We start from the raw sequence: 20,516 nt of genomic DNA, 5'->3' as shown, positions 1-20,516 counted from the left end.
TAATATATTACTCAGCCGTTAAGAAGAATGTGGTAATGCCATTTGCAGCAACATGTATGGATCTAAAAATTGTCACGCCAAGTCAGATAGAGAAGGAGAAATATCATATGACATCCCTTATGTGCAGAATCTAAAAAGATATGATATAAATGAAATTATTTACAGAACAGAAACAGACTCCAGACTTAGAAAACAAAATTATTGTTGTCCAAATGAAGGATGGAATGAAGGGATAGACATGGGATGGACGTGTACACACTGCAGTATTTAAAGTGGATAACCAACAATGACTTACTGTATAGCACAGGGAACCCTGCTCAATGTTATGTGCCAACCTAGATGGGAGGAGGAATTTGGGGGAGAATAGATACATGTATATGTACAGCTGAGTCCCTTCACTGTTCACCTGAAACTATCACAACATTGTTAATCAGCTATACCCCAATATGAAATAGAAACTTAAAGAGAAAATCTTAACCTCTCCCCCCACCCCCAAAATAAGCCTTCACTAATTTCAGCAGTAGTTCATGAATAACATGTCCCAAAATTAACTATTAGAGGAAATATTAAACTGGCTGTAGGAAATACAAAGGGCTTGCCAGGTGATTCAGCCCTGGGAACTAAAGAACCGCCAACCGATGCAGAAAATGCAAGAAATCAAAGTTTGATCCCTGAGTCAGGAAGATTCTCTGGAGTAGGAAATGGCAATCCATTTCAGTATTTCTTGCCTGGAAAGTCCTATGGACAGAGGATCCTGGTGAGCTACAGGTCACTGGGTCCCAAAGAGTTGGACGTGACTAAGCGACTGAGCACACACACACACACACACACACACACAAGGAATACAAATAGTCCAAAAGCTGTCCAAAAGACTCCTTTTGGTGGTGAAATGATACTTAAAGCTTAAACACAAATTTAGAGAATTGCGAGCTCAGCACTAGGGGTATCTTTCAAAGGTGACCTGATTTAACCCATGCATGACACTGATTATTCCCTTTGTAACATTCTCAGTAGGTGGTCATCAGGGGCCTGTTCAGCCAGTAACAGGATTAACTGGCTCCTGAGAAAGTCCCTTGCATTTCTCTAAGTATATCTTCTGACTGTATCCTCCTACTATTACATTGAAGTCAGTTTCTCTGCAGTTTCCAGCACTAATTCTTGTTTTACCCTCCAAAGCAACATAGAATTTGCTTAAATTCTGAGTCTGTCTTCTATATCAGGGGGCTTTTCCACTTGCTGATCTTCACATATTCTGTATTCCTGCATCCTTGGTGCTCTTATGCAAGTTTAGCGCATACATATGCAGTTTTATCTGTAAGTTTGGAGTATACATTTGGACCAGTGAGTAATTTTATTGGAAATGGCATGCTGGTGATAAAATCTTGTGAAGAAAGGTTTTAGATGATGATGGGACTTCACCCTTTGATATGTAATCAGTGAAGGTATTGATCAGGAGATAAAGATGATGACAACTCTTATAAAATTTGGACTATTGAAAATTGAGATTTAAAAAATTCCATTTACAATAGCACCGAAACCATAAAGTACCTACAAAGTCATCAATGGAACAGAATAGGGTCCAAAAATAGATTCACAAATATAATCAACTGATTTATATCAAAGGTGCCAAAGAAATTCAATGAAGAAAAGAATGTCTTTCAAACAAATGGTGATGGAACAAATGAGTATCCACCTGGAAGAAATGAATCTCAGTCCTTATCGTATAAAATGTTAGAAAATTATGTAAAATGATTTATTCAAAACAAACGAACAAAAAAAACTAAAGCTATGCCACTTTGAGAAGAAAATATGAAAAAAAAACTTTAAATGGGAAAAGATTTTCTAGATAAGACTCAAAAACACAAATCATGACGTAAATTTTTGTTAAATTAGACTTTATATGAAAACTTCTGGGCTTCCCAGGTGGTGCTAGTGGTAAAGAACCTGCCTACAAGTTCAGGACATGCAAGAGATGCGGATTACATCCCTGGGTCCTGGAAGATCCCCTGGAGGAGGGCGTGGCAACCCAGTCCAGTATTCTTGCCCGGAAGAATCCCCATGGATAGAGGAGCCTGGTGGGCTACAGTCCATAGGGTTAAAAGAGTCAGACATGACTGAAATGACTTAGCACCCACACACTCATGCAAAAAGGTTTTGTTCTTAGAAAGACTTTATAAAGAAAGAGAAAATTCAAAGTGAATATTGGATAAAGTATGTACAGAATTCTTAGACTCCTATAACTCAAAAATAAACAAACAATAAAGATGGGCCAAAGATTTGATCAACAACTTACAAAAAAAAGGTAAATTAGTTTCCAATAAATATTTGAAAAGATGCTACCAAATCATCAATCATCAGTGAAATGAACATTAAAGCACAAAGACAGGCCACTAGATACTTATTAGGAGGGCTACAGTGAAAAATACTGACAATACCAAGTATGGGCAAGGATGTGAAGCAACAGGAACTTTTGTACATTTTTGGAGGAAATGTAAAAAGGAAAACCATTTGGTAATTTTACATAAAATTAAATATGACCTAGCTATTCTACTTAAAAGTATTTACTCCAGGGAAATGAAATCACATGTCCCTCCCCCTCAAGACTTATACACTAATGTTTATAACAGTTTTATTCATAATAAACTTAAACTGAACCTCCATTAACAGGTGAATGGATAAACAAAACATGGTATATTCATACCTCAGAACAGTTCAGTTCAGTTGCTCAGTCGTGTCCGACTCTTTGCAACCCCATGAATCGCAGCACGCCAGGCCTCCGTGTCCATCACCAACTCCCGGAGTTCACTCAGACTCACGTCCATCGAGTCAGTGATGCCACCCAGCCATCTCATCCTCTGTCATTCCCTTCTCCTCCTGCCCCCAATCCCTCCCAGCATCAGAGTCTTTTCCAATGAGTCAACTGTTCCCATGAGGTGGCCAAAGTACTGGAGTTTCAGCTTTAGCATCATTCCTTCCAAAGAAATCCCAGGGCTGATCTCCTTCAGAATGGACTGGTTGGATCTCCTTGCAGTCCAAGGGACTCTCAAGAGTCTTCTCCAACACCACATTCAAAAGCATCAATTCTTTGGTGTTCAGCTTTCTTCACAGTCCAACTCTCACATCCATACATGACCACAGGAAAAACCATAGCCTTGACTAGAAGGACCTTTGTTGGCAAAGTAATGTCTCTGCTTTAGAATATGCTATCTAGGTTGGTCATAACTTTCCTTCCAAGGAATAAGCCTATTTTAATTTCATGGCTGCAATCACCATCTGCAGTGATTTTGGAGCCCCCCAAAATAAAGTCTGACACTGTTTCCACTGTTTTCCCATGAAGTGATGGGACCAGATGCCATGATCTTCGTTTTCTGAATGTTGAGCTTTAAGCCAACTTTTTCATTCTCCTTTTTCACCTTCATCAAGTGGTTTTTTAGTCCTCTTCACTTTCTGCCATAAGGGTGGTGTCATCTGCATATCTAAGGTTATTGATATTTCTCCCAGCAATCTTGATTCCAGCTTGTGCTTCTTCCAGCCCAGCATTTCTCATTATGTACTCTGCATAGTAGTTAAATAAGCAGGGTGACAATATACATCCTTGATGTACTGCCAGGAGCCACCAGGGGAGATACCACCCATGACAAAGGTCATGTGGAGGGAACCTGACAGGCAAAGGTGGATCAGGCCTCAAGGGATCCCCCCTGGATCTGCTCGAGCATCTACTCCCAAACCAAAATCTGTCTGTCTTATTATCTTGTGCCTTTCACCAACTCTTCTGACATTAACAGGGGGCTATCCCCGACCACCTTTCTCTGGAAAAAGTCAACTTAGGGCTTTAGTTAATAAGTCTCCTGGGCATGAAAAGAATATTTCTATTTTAACCTCTCTGTTGGCATTCTAGCTTGCCTGACAGGTTTATCCATACTCTTGCAATTAACACACATGAAATTTCACAACTCACCAACCTTGAAAAGGCAGGGGAAGCCAAAACATTCTAAAAGTCCTAATGAGCATAGAGTCCTTTAAGGGATGGAGAATTATTAGAATAGATAGTACTGGTAAAGGGCTTCATTATTGGGCCAATGCTTGCTGCCAACTTCCCATATCCCTTATCCATTATGCACCTGGGAGTGCATTAGTTAACATAGTTGGAATGTAAGAAAAACAAGTCGCAGCCTTGGAACTAACCACATCAGACCTTTGAGCTAATTAGTTCTTTCTTTGTTGTAACTCACTACACCTTTGCTCCGTGAGAATGTAACTCTGTTTAGTATTTTCTGAGGCTGGGAGAAATAAAGAAAAAACACTTCAAGGGAAAATAAGTTTTCTGGCTGATCAGCCTTTATCAAAAAAGAGTCATAAAATGTCCACAGGCCTCCAAGGCCAGAAGATAATGTACACAACATTGTGGGAAAGCTATGTAGAAAAAATCCTGGTTTTGATAAAGACAAAACAGAGGTAATGTTTGGGCTGACTCTGTATGACTTTGCATCTTTCATTTCCCTCTATGTACAAGTCAAGGTATAAAAGTTCCTTTTGAAAATAAAGTTATGGGCCTCACTCACTGAAGCTTGGTCTCCCCATGTCGTTCTTTTTTTCCTTTTCTTTCCTTTTCTCTCTCTGTTCTTCTTTCAGGATGACTCCTTGGGGCACAGGGGCTCTCTGAGTTCACTTTTTTGCCTGGGCTTCTAAGACCCGATTGGGAAGGCACCCTGCGTCTTCACCAGGGAGGGGGCGTCCTGCGTCCTCACCCCACCAAGAGGGTGCCTGTGGCCTCCGTGAATAGAGCAAATTCCGTGCCAGGAGCTTTATTGGCTTTCTGTGTAAACCAAGGAAGATCAAGCCTCTTTCTCTTCCCTTTTTACTTTCCTTATCGCCTTGGCTGTCATCCTGAGGGTACCCCTAGATCCTGCTGGGGCTGGACCCCGGCAATGTACTCCTTTTCCTATTTGGAACCAGTCTGTTGTTCCATGTCCAGTTCTAACTGTTGCTTCCTGACCTGCATACAAATTTCTCAAGAGGCAGGTCAGGTGGTCTGGTATTCCCATCTCTTTCAGAATTTTCCAGAGTTTATTGTGATCCACACAGTCAAAGGCTTTGGCATAGTCAATAAAATACTCGGCAATAAAAAAAAGGAAGAAAGTACTGATATAATCAATAAGCGTAGTGAATAAGTATGCTGAGTGAAAGAAGTCAGTTACAAGACTGTTTAATGTCAATGTTTGGCAAAAACCACTACAATATTATAAGGGAATTAGCCTCCAATTAAAAAATAAATTAATATAAAAAAAGACTGTTTCCAGAACAGTCCCATTTACAAAGTGCCAACTAATCTTTGTTAAATAAAGCATATCAGTGGTTACTGAGGGCAGAGGTAAAAGGAGGGATTGATGAACTCCAGAAGAGTCTAAAGACTCTGGGAATTTGATGGACATATTTTGTATTTTGGCAGGTTCTAATATCAAAACTCCTTTCATGGATCACAGCCTTGTTGTGCTGAAGGGGTTTGTGTAACTCAGTGAAGCTATGAGCCGTGTCATGCAGTACCACCCCAGACAGATGGCTCATAGTGAAGAATTCTGACAAAACGTGATCCACTGGAGGAGGAAATGACAACCCTCTCCAGAATTCTTACCACGAAAACCCCATGAACAGTATGAAAATGCAAAATGATAAAACACTGGAAGATGAGCCCCCAAGGTTGGAAGGTGTCCAATGTGTTACTGTGGTAGACCAGAGAGCAATTATTAATAGCTCCAGAAAGAATGAAACAGCTGAGTCAGAGAAGAAATGACACTTGGTTTTGGATCTGTCTGGTGGTAAAAGTTAAGTCTACTGTAAAGAGCAATATTGCATAGGACCCTGGAATATTCAGTCCATGAATCCAGATAGATTGGGTGTGGTCAAGCAGGAGATGGCAAGATTGAATCCTACCATCTTAGAAATCAGTGAACTAAAATGGATGGGAATGGGCAAATTTAATTCACATGACCACTATATCTATTACTGTCGGTAAGAATCCCTTAGAAGAAATGGAATAGTCCTCACAGTTAACAGAAGAGTCTGAAATGCAGTACTTGGGTGCAATCTCAAAAATTATAGAATGATCTTGGTTTGTTTTCATGTCAAATCATCCAACATCACAGTAACCCAAGTCTATGCAAAAACCACTGATGCTGAAAAAGCTGAAGTTGACTGGTTCTATGAAGATTTACAACATCTTCTAGAACTAACACCAAAAAAAAAAAAAAAAGTCCTTTTCATCATAGGAGATTGAAATGCAAAAGTAGAAAGTCAAGAGACAGCCAGAATAACAGACAAGTTTGGCCTTGTACAAAATGAAGCAGGGCAAAGATTAACAGAATTTTGTCAAGAGAACATGCTGGTCATAGCAAACACCCATTTCCAACAACCCAAAAGATAACTCTACACATACACAGATGGTCAATACTGAAATCAGATTATTATGTTGTTTGCAGCCTAGATAGACAAACTCTGTACAGTCAGCAAAGAAACACCTGGAGCTGACTGTGGCTCAGATCATATGCTCCTGATTGCAAAACTCAGGCTTAAATTGAAGATTTTAGGGAAAAATCAGCAAGCAATTCAGGTATGACCTAAGTCAAACCCCTATGATTATGCAGTGGAAGTGATGGATAGATTCAAGGGATTAAATATGGTAGACAGAGGGCTTGAAGAACTATGGACAGAGGTTCATAACATTGCACAGGAAGCAGTTACCAAAACCATTCCAAAGAAAAGGAAATGCAAGAGGCAAAGTGGTTGTCTGAGGAGGCCTTACAGATAGCTGAAGAAAGTAGAGAAGTGAAAGCCAAGGGGGAAAGGGAAAGATATACCCAACAGAATGCAGAGTTCTTGAGAAGAGCAAGGAGAGATAAGAAGGCCTTCTTAAGTGAACAGAGGGAGAAAATAGAATGGAAAGACTAGAGATCTTTTCAAGAAAATTGGAAGAAATATTTCATGCAAGGATGTGCATGATAAAGAATAGAAAAGGTAAGGACCTAACAGAAACAAAGAGATTAAGAAGAGATGGCAAGAATACACAGAAGAACTATACAAAAAAGCTTTTAATGACATGGATAACCATGATGGTGTGATAACTCACCTAAAACAGGACATCCTGGAGTGTGAAATCAAGTGGACCTTAGGAAGCATTACTGCAAACAAAGCTAGTGGAAGTGATGGAATTCTAGCTGTGCTATTTAAAATCCTGAAAGATGATGCTGGTAAAGTGCTGTTCTCAATATATCAGTAAATTTGGGAAAACTTAGCAGTGACCATAGGACTGGAAAAGGTCAGTTTTCATTCCATCACAAAGAAGGGCAATGCCAATGAATGTTCAAAGTACCATACAATTGCGTTCATTTCACATGCTAGTAAGGTTATGCTCAAAATCCTTCAAGCTAGGCTTCAGCAGTACATGAACTGAGAACTTCCAGATGTACAAGCTGGGTTCTCTAGAGGCAGAGGAACCAGAAATCATATTGGCAATACCCAATGAATCATGGAGAAACCAAGGTAATTCCAGGAAAACACCTACTTGTGCTTCATTGACTATGCTAAAGCCTTAGAGTGGATCCCAACAAACTGTGGAAAATTCTTATAGAGATCGGAGTACCAGACCACCTTACCTGTCGCTTGAGAAACTTGTATGTGGGTCAAGAAGCAACAGTTAGAACCAGGCATGGAACTACTGACTGGCTCATAATTGCGGAAGGAGTATGGCAAGGCTGTATATTGTCACCCTGTCTATTTAACTTATGTTGCAGAGTACATTATGAGAAATGCTGGGCTGGATGAATCACAAGCTGGGATCAAGATTGCAGGGAGGGATATCAACAGCCTTAGATATGCAGATGATATATTTCAAATGGCAGAAAGTGAAGAGGAATTAGTCTCTTGATGAGGGTGAAAAAGGAGAGTGAAAAAGCTGTCTTGAAAATCAACATTCAAGAAACAAAGATCATGGCATCACGTCCCATAACTTCATGACAAGTAAAAGTGGGAAAATTGGAAACAGTGACAGATTATATTTTCTTGGGTTCCAAAATCACTACAGATGGCAACTGTAGTCATGAAATTAAAAGACTCATGCTCCTTGGAAGGAAAATTATGACAAACCTAGATGGCAAATGAAAAAGGAGAGAGGTCCCTTTTCTGACAAAGGTCCATATAGTCAAAAGTAAGACATACAGATGGCTAACAAACACATGAAAAGATGCTCAACATCACTCATTATCAGAGAAATGCAAATCAAAACCACTATGAGGTACCATTTCACACCAGTCAGAATGGCTGCGATCCAAAAGTCTACAAATAATAAATGCTGGAGAGAGTGTGGAGAAAAGGGAACCCTCTTACACTGTTGGTGGGAATGCAAACTAGTACAGCCACTATGGAGAACAGTGTGGAGATTCCTTAAAAAACTGGAAATAGAACTGCCTTATGATCCAGCAACCCCACTGCTGGGCATACACACTGAGGAAACCAGAAGGGAAAGAGACACATGTACCCCAATGTTCATCGCAGCACTGTTTATAATAGCCAGGACATGGAAGCAACCTAGATGTCCATCAGTAGATGAATGGATAAGAAAGCAGTGGTACATATACACAATGGAGTATTACTCAGCCATTAAAAAGAATACATTTGAATCAGTTCTAATGAGGTGGATGAAATTGGAGCCTATTATACAGAGTGAAGTAAGCCAGAAGGAAAAACATAAATACAGTATACTAACGCATATATATGGAATTTAGAAAGATGGTAACAATAACCCGGTGTACGAGACAGCAAAAGAGACACTGATGTATAGAACAGTCTTAGGGACTCTGTGGGAGAGGGAGAGGGTGGGAAGATTTGGGAGAATGGCAATGAAACATGTAAAATATCATGTAGGAAACGAGTTGCCAGTCCAGGTTCGATGCATGATGCTGGATGCTTGGGGCTGGTGCACTGGGACGGCCCAGAGGGATGGTATGGGGAAGGAGGAGGGAGGAGGGTTCTGGATGGGGAACACATGTATACCTGTGGCGGATTCATTTTGATATTTTGCAAAACTAATACAATTATGTAAAGTTTAAAAATAAAATAAAATTAGAAAAAAAAAAAAGTATGGTTTTTCCAGTAGTCGAGAGCCCATGTGAGAGCTGGACCATAAAGAAGGCTAAGCGCTGAATAATTGATGCTTTCCAATTGTGGTGGTGGAGGAATCTTGAGAGTCCCTTGGGCTGTAAAGAGCTCAAACCAGTCATTCCTAAAGGAAATCAACCCTGAATATTCCTTGGAAGGACTGAGGTTGAAGCTCCAATACTTTAACCAGTTGATGCGAAGAGCCAACTCACTGGGAAAGACTCCGATGCTGGAAAAAATTGAAGGCAAAAGGAGAAAGAGTGGCAGAGGATGAGATAGTTAGATAGTATCATGAACTCGATGGACATGAATTTGAACAAACTCTGGGAGATAGACGAGGACGGAGAGTCCTTGTGTGCTACGGTCCATGGGATCGCAAAAAGTTGGGGACAGCAACTGAACAATAATGTAAAAACTCTGTGAACTGAGAAATGTAAAGGGATGCAGTCTATTGTTTTATTTGAGCTATAATAATATAAATTCAATTTAATTAGACAATTTAATTGTCTAATTTAAATAGACAATATTGGGAAAAATGAATTGTGGTGGGAAAATTGAGAACAGATTTATAAAGGTAAGAATATTTCTTTGCTCAATGTAAGACATTATTCATATCAGATATAGAGTATAATAAGAGGAATGCACTTAAAAGAAGGAGTCTTTTAAGAATAAATGAGGAAAAGAGATGAAGAGAAGGTTAAAAATAAGGAAGAAGAGTAAAATTGTGAAGAAAAGGGAATTGGAAAGAAGAAAGCTGAGAATATAAAAAAGGAGCAGAGAAAAAGGAGAAAAAAACTAAAATAATAAAAGAGAGGGATAAAAAAGAGATGCATATATATATAACATGCTGTGGAGAAGAGGCTGACTGTCTATGATTTTGAAAACTTATCACTCTAGCTACTATTTCACAGCTTTGCAGGAAATCAATTTTCTTAACTTGGCTATTTTGTTTAGTTATTATTCCTAACTAGATCTTTTGAGGCATGAAACATTTTAGGCCTATCTTAACAGAATAAACAGATGTGCATAAAGATTCAAATGCATAATATAGAATCAATTGCAAGACTGTTTAAAATATATAGCACGACTGCCAAATAGTTTGGAGAGGGTTTAAGGAATTAAAAGAGTTAAATAATTTTAAAGCATTATCTTATATCTATTCATATATCTCTTGCTCAAAAATTAATTTAGGGTAATCTATATAATTTAAATATAAACACAAATACAAAAAATATAGTTTTAGATATGATTAAAATTAAATGTAAAAAATTTTTAGAAGAAAACATACAAGGAATATTTCATGACATTGATTTTGGTAATGACTTCTTGGATATGGCATGGAAAGCACAGACAACAAAGGGAAAAATAGATAAACTGGATGACATGAAAACTTGTGGGCACACAATCAATACAGTGAAAAGGCAGCCTACTGAATGGAAGACAGTATTTGCAAGTCATGTATTATAAAAAAGGTTAATATACAGAATACATAACAACAATCTACCATTCAGTAATATCCCAAAACAAACAATCGATTAAAAAAAAAAAAAGTGGGCAAAAGACATGAATAGACATTTCTCCAAAGAGGATATACATGCAACAGATAAGCACACGTAAAGATGCTCAACATCATTAACCATTGGAAAAATGTGTCAAAACCACAAATTGAGACTCCACTTCACCCCATTAATTAGGTTGTGCTCAGTTGCTTCATTGTGTCCCACATTTTGAGACCCTATGGATTGTAGCCCACCAGGCTCCTCTGTCCATGGGATTCTCCAGGCAAGAATACTGGAGTGGGCTGCTATGCCCTCCTCCAGGGAATCTTCCTGACCCAGGGATCAAACCTGCATCTTCTGTACTAAAGGCAGATTCTCTACTCAGTGAGCCACCTGGGAAGCCCAGTAAGTTGATTACTATCAACACACACACACACACACACACCAGAAAATAAGTTTGACAAGGATGTGGAGAAATTGGAACCCTTGCACATTGTTGGTATAAATGTAAAATCATATTCAGGCTCCTCAAAAAATTGAAAATAAAATTACCATATGATCCAGCAATTCCACTTCTGTGTATATACACAAAGTAATTAAAAGCAGGGTCTTGAAGACATATTTGTATACGCATGTTCATAGTAGCATTATTCAAAACAGCCACAATGAGGAAACAACTCATGCGTCTACTGATATATGAATAGATAAGCAATATATGGTCCACACATATAAAGGAATATGTTCAGCCTTAAAAAGGAAGGAGATTATGATATATTTTGCAGCACAAATAAATCTTGAGAACATTATGCTGCATAAAATAAGCTAGTTATCAAAAGACAAATATGGTTTGGTTCCACTTACATGGGACACATATGTAGTCAAATTCATAGAGGTAAAAAGTAGAATGGTGGTTGCCAGGGGATGTGGAGAAGGGGAAATTATGTTCAGTCACTGTCATGTCCTACTCTTTGTGACCCTGTAGACTGCAGCATGCCAGGCTTCCCTGTCCTTCATTCTCTCTTAGAATTTGCTCAGATTCATATCCATTAAGTTGGTGATACTATCTAACCATCTCATCCTCTGCCACATTTTACTTTTGCCTTCAATCTTTCCCAGCATCAGGGTCTCTTCAAATGAGTGTGGCCCTTTGCATCAGGTGGCCAAAATATTGGAACTCCAGCTTCAGCATCAGTTCTTCCAGTGAATATTCATGGTTGATTTCCTTTAGGATGGACTTGTTGGATTTCCTTGCAGTCCAAGGGACTCTCAAGAGTCTTCTACACCACAGTTCAAAAGCATCCATTCTTTGGCACTCAGCTTTCTTTATGGTGCAACTCTCACATCCATACATGACTACTGGCAAAACCATAGCTTTAAATGTACAGAACTTTGTTGGCAAAATGATGCCTTTACTTTTTAATATAGTGTCTAGGTTTGTCATAACTTTGCTTCCAAGGAGCAAGTGTCTTTATTTATTTATTTATTTTGCTTTTAGTTTCATGGCTGCAGTCACCATCTGCAGTGATTTGGAGCCCAAGAAAATAAAGTCTGTCACTACTTCCACTTTTCCCCCATCTATTTGCCATGAAGTGCTGGGACTGGATATCATGATCCTAGTTCTTTGAATATTGATTTTTGAGATGCTTTTTCACCCTCATCAAGAGGCATTAGAGAGCTATCATCTGCATATCTGAGGTTGCTGGTATTTCTCTCAGCAATTTTTAAAAATTAATTTGTTTATTCTTGGTTGTGCTGGGTCTTTGTTGTGTCAGGAACTTTTCTCTGCTTGCGGTGTACAGGGTTCCTATTGTGGTGGCTTCAATAAGATGCTGTGGAGCACAGGCTCTGGGCACGTGGGCTTCAGGAGTTGTGGCTCCTGGGTTCTGGAGTACAAGCTCAGTAGTTGTAGCACACAGGCTGAGTTACTCCAGGGCATGCGGGGTCTTCCTGAATCAGGAAATGAACCTGTATCTCCTGAACTGGCAGGTGGGATTTTTACTGCTGAGCCAGCAGGAAGCTTCTCTCCCAGCAGTCTTGATTCCAGCTTGCGATTTATCCAGCCCAGCATTTTGCATGATGTACTACATAGAAGTTAGATAAACAGGGTGGCAATAGACAGGCTTGTCTTATTCCTTTCCAAATTTTAAACCACAGGTTTCTCACGACATACAGATTTCTCAGGAGACAGAAAAGGTGACCTGGTATTTCCATCTCTTTAAGAATTTCCCACAGTTTGTTGTGATCCACACAAAGTCTTTAGTGTAGTCAATGAAGCAAAAGTAAATGATTTTCTGGAATTCCCTTGCTTTCTCTATGACCCAGTGAATGTTGGCAGTTTGATCCCTGGTTCCTCTGCCTTGTCTAAAGCCAGCTTGTACATTTGGAAGTTTTTGGTTCACATACTGCTGAAGCCTAGCTTGAAGAAATTGGAGCATAATCTTACTAGAGTGAGAAATGAGCACCATTGTATGGTAGTTTTTGAACATTCTTTGGCATTGCTCTTCTTTGGGATTGGAATGAAAACTGACATTTTCTAGTTCTGTTCCACTGCTGAGTTTTTCAAATTTGCTGACATATTGAGTGCAGCACTTTAGCAGTATTATCTTTTAGGATTTTAAGTAACCCAGCTGGAATTCCATCACATCCACTGGCATTGTCTGTAGTAATACTTCCTAAATCCCACTTGACTTCAGACTCCAGGAAGTCAAATTCTAGGTGAGTGACCACACCATCATGATTATCTGGGTCATTGTTTTCGTTCAGTCACTCAGTCATGCCTGACTATCTGCAACTGCATGGATTGCAGGGAACCAGGCTTCCCTGTCCTTCATCATCTCCTGAAGTTTACTCAAATTCAAGTCCAATGATTCAGCAGTGCTATCTAACCAATTCATTCTCTGTTGCCCTCTTCTCCTCCTGCCCTCAGTCTTTCCCAGAATCAGTGTCTTTCTCAAAGAGTTGACTGTTAGCATCAGGTGGCCAAAGTATTGGAGTTTCAACTTCAACATCAGTTGTTCCAATGAATATTCAGGATTGATTTACTTTAGGATGGACTGGTTCAATCTCCTTGCAGTCCAAGGGACTCTCAAGAGTCTTCTCCAGCACTGCAATTAGAAAGCATCGATTCTTTTGCATTCACCCTTCATTATCCTCTTTCATCCTTCATCCATCTCTTTCATCCATACATGACTACTAGAAAACCCATAGCTTTGACTATATGGATCTTTGTTGGCAGAATGATGTTTCTGCTTTTAAATAATACTCTGTTTAGGTTTGTCATAGCTTTCAATTTCCAAGGATCAAACATCTTTTAATTTTGTGGATGCAGTCATATCTGCAGTGATTTTTGAGCCCAAGAAAATAAAGTCTGTCACTGTTTTCATTTTTCCCCCATCTATTTCCCATGAAGTGATGGGACCAGATGCCATGATCTTAGTTTTCTGAATGTTGACTTTTTAGCCAGATTTTTCACTCTCCTCTTTCACCTTCATCAAGAAGTTTAGTTCCTCTGGGTTTTCTGCCATTAGGGCGGTCTCATATTTCTTCCAGCAATCTTGATTCAAGCTGTATAGTTCTTCAGTGTACTCTTGACGCCTCTTTTTACTCTCTCCTGCTTCTGTCAGGTCCTTACCATTTCTGTCCTTTATCATGTCCATCCTTGCATGAAATGTTCCCTTGATACCTCCAGTTTTCTTGAAGAGATCTTTAGTCTTTCCCATTGTATCATTTTCCTCTATTTTTTTGCACTGTTCACTTAAAGAGGCTTTCTTATCTCTCCTTGCTATTCTCTGGAACTCTGCATTCAGTTGGGTATATCTTTTCCTTTCTCCTTTGCCTTTTACTTCGCTTCTTTTCTTGGGCTTCCATGGTGGCTCAGATGGTGAAGAATCTGCCTGCAATTCAGGAGACCCCGGTTTGATCCCTGGGTTCAGAAGATCGCCTGGAGGAGGAAATGGCAATACACTCCAGTATTCTTGCTTGGAGAATTCTGTGGACAGAGTAGCATCCCAGGTTATAGTCCATGGGTTCTCAAAAAGTCAGACACAACTGAACAACTTTCACTTTTCTCTTCTTTACTCAGCTATTTGTAAGGCATTCTCATATAATCACTTTTGCATTTCTTTTTCTTTGGTATGGTTATGGTCATCACCTGCTGAATAATGTTAAAAATCTCTGTCCATAGTTCATAGTACATAGACACCCTGTGTACCAAATCTAACCCCATGAATCTATTAATCACCTCACTGTGTAATCATAAAGGGTTTGATTTGATTTAGGTCACACTTGAATGGCCTAGTGGTTTCCCTACTTTCTTCAACTTACACCTGAATTTTGCAATAAGGAGCTGATGATCGCAGCCACAGTCTGCTCCAGATATTATTTTTGCTGACTGTATAGAGCCTTTTCATCTTTGGCTGCAAAGAATATAATTGATCTGATTTCAGTATTGGACATCTAGTGATGTCCTTGTATAGAGTCATCTCTTATGTTGTTGGAAGAGGGCATTTGCTATCACCAGTTTGTTCTCTTAACAAAACTCTGTTAGCCTTTGCCCTGCTTCATTTTGTACTCCAATGGCACCTTGCCTGTTACTCCAGGTATCTCTTGACTTCCTACGTTTGCATTCCAATTCCCTATGATGAAAAGGACATCTTTTCTTTTTTGATGTTAGTTCTAGAAAGTCTTTTAGGTCTTCACAGAACCATTCAACTTCAGCTTCTTTGGCATCTAGGGCTTGGGGCATAGACTTAGCTTACTGGGATATTGAATGGTTTGACATTGAAATGACAAGATCATTCTGTCATTTTTGAGATTACATTTCTGAGTCTTTTGTTGACTATGAGGGCTATTCCCTTTCTTCTAAGGAATTCTTGCCTACAGTAGTAGATATAATGGTCATCTGATTTAAATTTGCCTATTCCTGTCCATTTTAGTTTACTGATTCTTATAATGTCAGTGTTCACCCTTGGCTCCTGCTCAACCTCTTCCAATTTACTTTGATTCATGGACCTAACATTCCAGATTCCTTTACAATATTAGCTTCACAGCATCGGACTTTTACCACCAGACCCACCCACAACTGAGTGTCATTTCTGCTTTGGCCCAGCTGCTTCATCTTTTTGAAACTATTAATAATTGTCCTTTGCTCTTCCCCAGTAGCATACTGGACACCTTCTGACCTGGGGGGCTAATATTCTGATGTCATATCTTTTTGTCTTATCATACTGTTCATGGGGTTCTCATGCCAAGAATACTGAGTAGTTTCCCATTTCCTCCTCCAGTTGACTATGTTTTGTCAGAACTCTCAGCTATAACCAGTTCCTCTTGGTTGGCCCTGCATGGCATGACTTATAGCTACCCTGAATTATGTAAGCTCTTTTGTCACAATGAGGCTATGATTTGTAATGAGTCCCAAATTTGTTAAGCATTCTATACTTTATTGGGACTTCTCTAGTGACTTAGATGGTAAAGGTTAACCTGAGAAGGTAACTAATGTGCATAGAGTTTCAGTTCTGCAAGATGAATAGAGTTCTGGATACTGGTTGCACAACAATGAGAATATTCTGAACACTACTGAACTGTACACTTACAATTGGTTGACATAGCACACTTTTTGTTATGTCTATTTTAATTACAATTAAAATGTTTAAAAATATAAAAGAAAATGGGACAAAGAGAAATGAAAGCAACAAGATAAGATACATACCTTTGGCCAGAGCAGTAACCCCACCGTGGTTCTAGGTTTTCTAGTTCCTGATACAATAAATCACATGACTTGCACTCACCATAAGACAGTCACAAGCTAAACCATTAGAAGAGGCACAGTTGTTGATTCTGAGACCCAAGAGAACTCCATGTCTTTTGTGATCATTTAAGAGACCTAGCAATGAACATTTATGCTCGGCACACATTTTATAATGAATACAGTCATGAATTTCAGACACACGTCCACTATTATTTTCCAGTGGCATAATGTCAAAGTAAAATGCAATGTGACAGGAAAAATTTTACTTTGACACTATGGCATTGAGAAATAATAAGGATGTGTGTTTGAAATTCATTGCTGTGTTCATTGTAAAATATTCTTAGTTCCTTCTCCTACCCACTTCCTTTAAAAATCTTCACAGCTTGTCTTTACTATGCTATTTGGATTGGCAGATATTATTATTTAAGGGAGCACATGAGAGGTGGAATACCTTTCAAAGGAAAAGTTTGGAAAAGAAGTAAGATCTAATAAGGAGATGGAGTAAGCTCTGAATTTTGTGAATGGACAAAGATGAGCAGCTCTTTTAATGAATGAGGACTCAAGGGATGGAGATAAAGAAGGATCTTTTTTTTTAAATTTTATTTTATTTTTAAACTTTACATAATTGTATTAGTTTTGTCAAATATCAAAATGAATCCATCACAGGTATAAATTCTTTTTTTATATTATTTGCCCTGATTCCAATTTTATATACACCTCTGCCTGCAATCCATAGACCATTCCAAAGAAACCTTTGTAAAAGACCTCACCAGTGCTTTCAGAACTGCAATTGTATTTCTTTTGAATGATATTTTGTGTTCACACAGGACCTAAACTGGAAGCAAGAAAGCCTCAATTTCTTTGGTTTGTTTCAAAGGATAACAGCCCTACAGGAGAGCAAGACATGAGATATGAAGTCCTGTTTGCCATCTTGCTTAATTTAGGAATCAACTTTAGAGCACCAGATGAAAATCTACAAATCAGATAATACTTAAAAAATATTGTATATCACAAAGGGTTGTTGGGAAAGAGTTGAAATGAGTTACATATTCTTGGACATTTGCTTCCATGAAGCTATTTCCAGTGTTAAGTGGAAATAAGTTATTTCCACTTAACTTCTCTTAGTTAAGTGTGAAGACAGATGAGGTCAGGGAAACCTAAGCATCTTCTTATGTATATTGAGTTTCCTGTCAAAAATGTATCTGAATAAAAAGGTGGCAAACAATTGCTAGCAAATCAGGCAAATGTTTACATAGAGGCAAGGCCAGAGGAACCTTTTGAAGTGCATTTAAGTACACAGATAGAAGGAGGGTTAAAATCTCAAATTCCAACATCATGGGCCACAGCTGTAGATAATTTTATCCTGGAAAAATGTTAATGTGTGTCCAATCACATTTTACCATACAAAAAGTATATGAATATTATTGCAATATTCATACATTTATTCATATGAATGTATTTATTCATATTTATTCATATATTCATTCATACAAAAAGAATCAGCAAATCACCTACAGTATTTTTAGCAGCCTGAGCTGTTACCTTCAATTATATCCATCAAGTTAAACACCTCACCAACTTCATGCCTAAGTTACTGCATAAGTCAGATTGTTATACTGGATTATTGACTTTTCAAATAAGCAGAGTACATGATTTTAAGATAGTGGATCTGTCAATCTTAGGTAATTATCTGAAACTTGGTCTTATTGTCTGTTAAGGCCATTTATTTTCATTAAAATCATATTATCTATATCAAAGACAATATTTACTTTTACATTTCAAATGCCAAAAGGCAATGGACAATAAGACAAGAGAATGTAGAAAGAGGCTTTGTAATATTAGTCTCAGTTTTCATATTTCCTTTGTTTATAAATTGTGTTTTTATGGTTTTGACACAAAATCTCATTATCATGTCAACCTGTCAGTTCAGTCTCTTGGTTCCCGCTAGAGTCATTTAGTCATTTTTGGCTTCTGGCAAATATGATGCATTTGCTTCATGTTATAACTTGTCATTCTTGCATTTCCTGCATGTTAATTTGTAAGTAGTGTCTGCTATAAGAAGATAAAGAATATTTCTTAATATCTTGTTGTTATTCCATAACATGTTTCAATTTTCAAGAATAAAATGATAGTTTTACTTTGAGAGAGCATAGGGAAATCAATTAATATCACTACTTGGGGGAAGAAAGAGAAGGACTAAGGTTATTACAATTCTTGTAATTTATGGCTGTTTGCAAGAAAAAAAGATGTTTCTAAAGGAAATGAATTCTTGCAATATTCATAAAACTGAGTTTTACTGAAGGTCTTGGAATGTATTCCTTCAAGGGTCTACTATATACGATTATCACATACTAGAACATGCGTAGGAAACCACAAGAAAGATATGAATTCCTGAAGTTTTGCAGGAGTTAATAAGTATCTTTAAGCTTGTGTGTGTGTGTGTGTGTGCATGCCATCATTTTCAGTTCAGTTCAGTTCAGTCGCTCAGTCGTGTCCGACTCTTTGCGACCCCATGAACTGAGCATGCCAGGCCTCCCTGTCCATTACCAACTCCCGGAGTTTACCCAAACCCATGTCCATGGAGTTGGTGATGCCATCCAACCATCTCATCCTCTGTCATCCCCTTCTCCTCCTGCCCCCAATCTCTCCCAGCATCAGGGTCTTTTCAAGTGAGTCAGCCCTTCACATAAGGTGGCCAAAGTATTGGAGTTTCAGCTTCAACATCAGTCCTTCCAATGAACACCCAGGACTGATCTCCTTTAGGATGGACTGGTTGGATATCTTTGCAGACCAAGGGACTCTGAAGAGTCTTCTCCAACACCACAGTTCAAAAGCATCAATTCTTCAGTGCTCAGCTTTCTTTATAGTCCAACTCTCATATCCATACATGACCACTGAAAAAACTATAGCCTTGACTAGACGGACCTTTGTTGGCAAAGTAATGTCTCTGCTTTTTAATATGCTGTCTAGATTGGTCAACTTTCCTTTCAAGGAGTAAGCATCTTTTAATTTCATGGCTGCAATCACCATCTGCAGTGATTTTGGAGCTTCAAAAAATAAAGTCTGTCAACTGTTTCCACTGTTTCCCCATCTATTCCCCATGAAGTGATGGGACCAGATGCCATGATCTTAGTTTTCTAAATGTTGAGCTTTAAGCCAACTTTTTCACTCTCCTCTTTCACTTTCATCAAGAGGCTCTTTAGTTCTTCTTCCCTTTCTGCCATAAGGGTGGTGTCATCTGCATATCTGAGGTTATTGATATTTCTCCCGGCAATCTTGATTCCAACTTGTGTTTCTTCCAGTCCAGCGTTTCTCATGATGTACTCTGCATAGAAGTTAAATAAGCAGGGTGACAATATACCACCTTTACATACTCCTTTTCCTATTTGGAACCAGTCTGTTGCTCCATGGCCAGTTCTAACTGTTGCTTCCTGACCTGCATACAGGTTTCTCAAGAGGCAGGTCAGATGGTCCTGTATTCCCATCTCTTTCAGAATTTCCCACAGTTTATTGTGATCCACAGAGTCAAAGGCTTTGGCACTGTGGGCAGGAATCCCTTAGAAGAAATGGAGTAGCCATCATAGTCAACAATGCCATCACTTTGCTGCTGCTGCTGCTGCTGCTAAGTTGCTTCAGTCGTGTCCGACTCTGTGTGACCCCATAGACGGCAGCCCACCAGGCTCCGCCACCCCTGGGATTCTCCAGGCAAGAATACTGGAGTGGGTTGCCATCTCCTTCTCCAATGCAGGAAAGTGAAAAGTGAAAGTGAAGTCACTCAATCATGTTCGACTCTCAGCGACCCCATGAACTGCAGCCTCCTCCATCCATGGGATTCTCCAGGAAAGAGTACTGGAGTGGGGTGCCATCGCCATCACTTTTGTTGTGTCCAATTCTTTGTGGACTGTAGCCCACCAGGCTTCTCTGTCCTTGGGATTCTCCAGGCAAGAATACTGAAGTGGGTTGCCCTGCCCTCCTCCAGGGGATCTTTCTGATCCAGGGATCAAACCTGTGTCTCTTATGTCTTCTGCATTAGCAGTTTGGTTCTTTACCACTAGTGCCACCTTCAATGGAAAGCAAATACATGCTAGCAAGGGAATCTTGGATGTATCACAAATTTGCTG

Source organism: Bos taurus, chromosome 6 (assembly GCF_002263795.3).
Source record: "Bos taurus isolate L1 Dominette 01449 registration number 42190680 breed Hereford chromosome 6, ARS-UCD2.0, whole genome shotgun sequence".
Classification (NCBI taxonomy): domain Eukaryota; kingdom Metazoa; phylum Chordata; class Mammalia; order Artiodactyla; family Bovidae; genus Bos; species Bos taurus.
The sequence above is the reverse complement of the archived record's forward strand: the minus strand, read 5'-3'. Positions refer to the sequence as shown.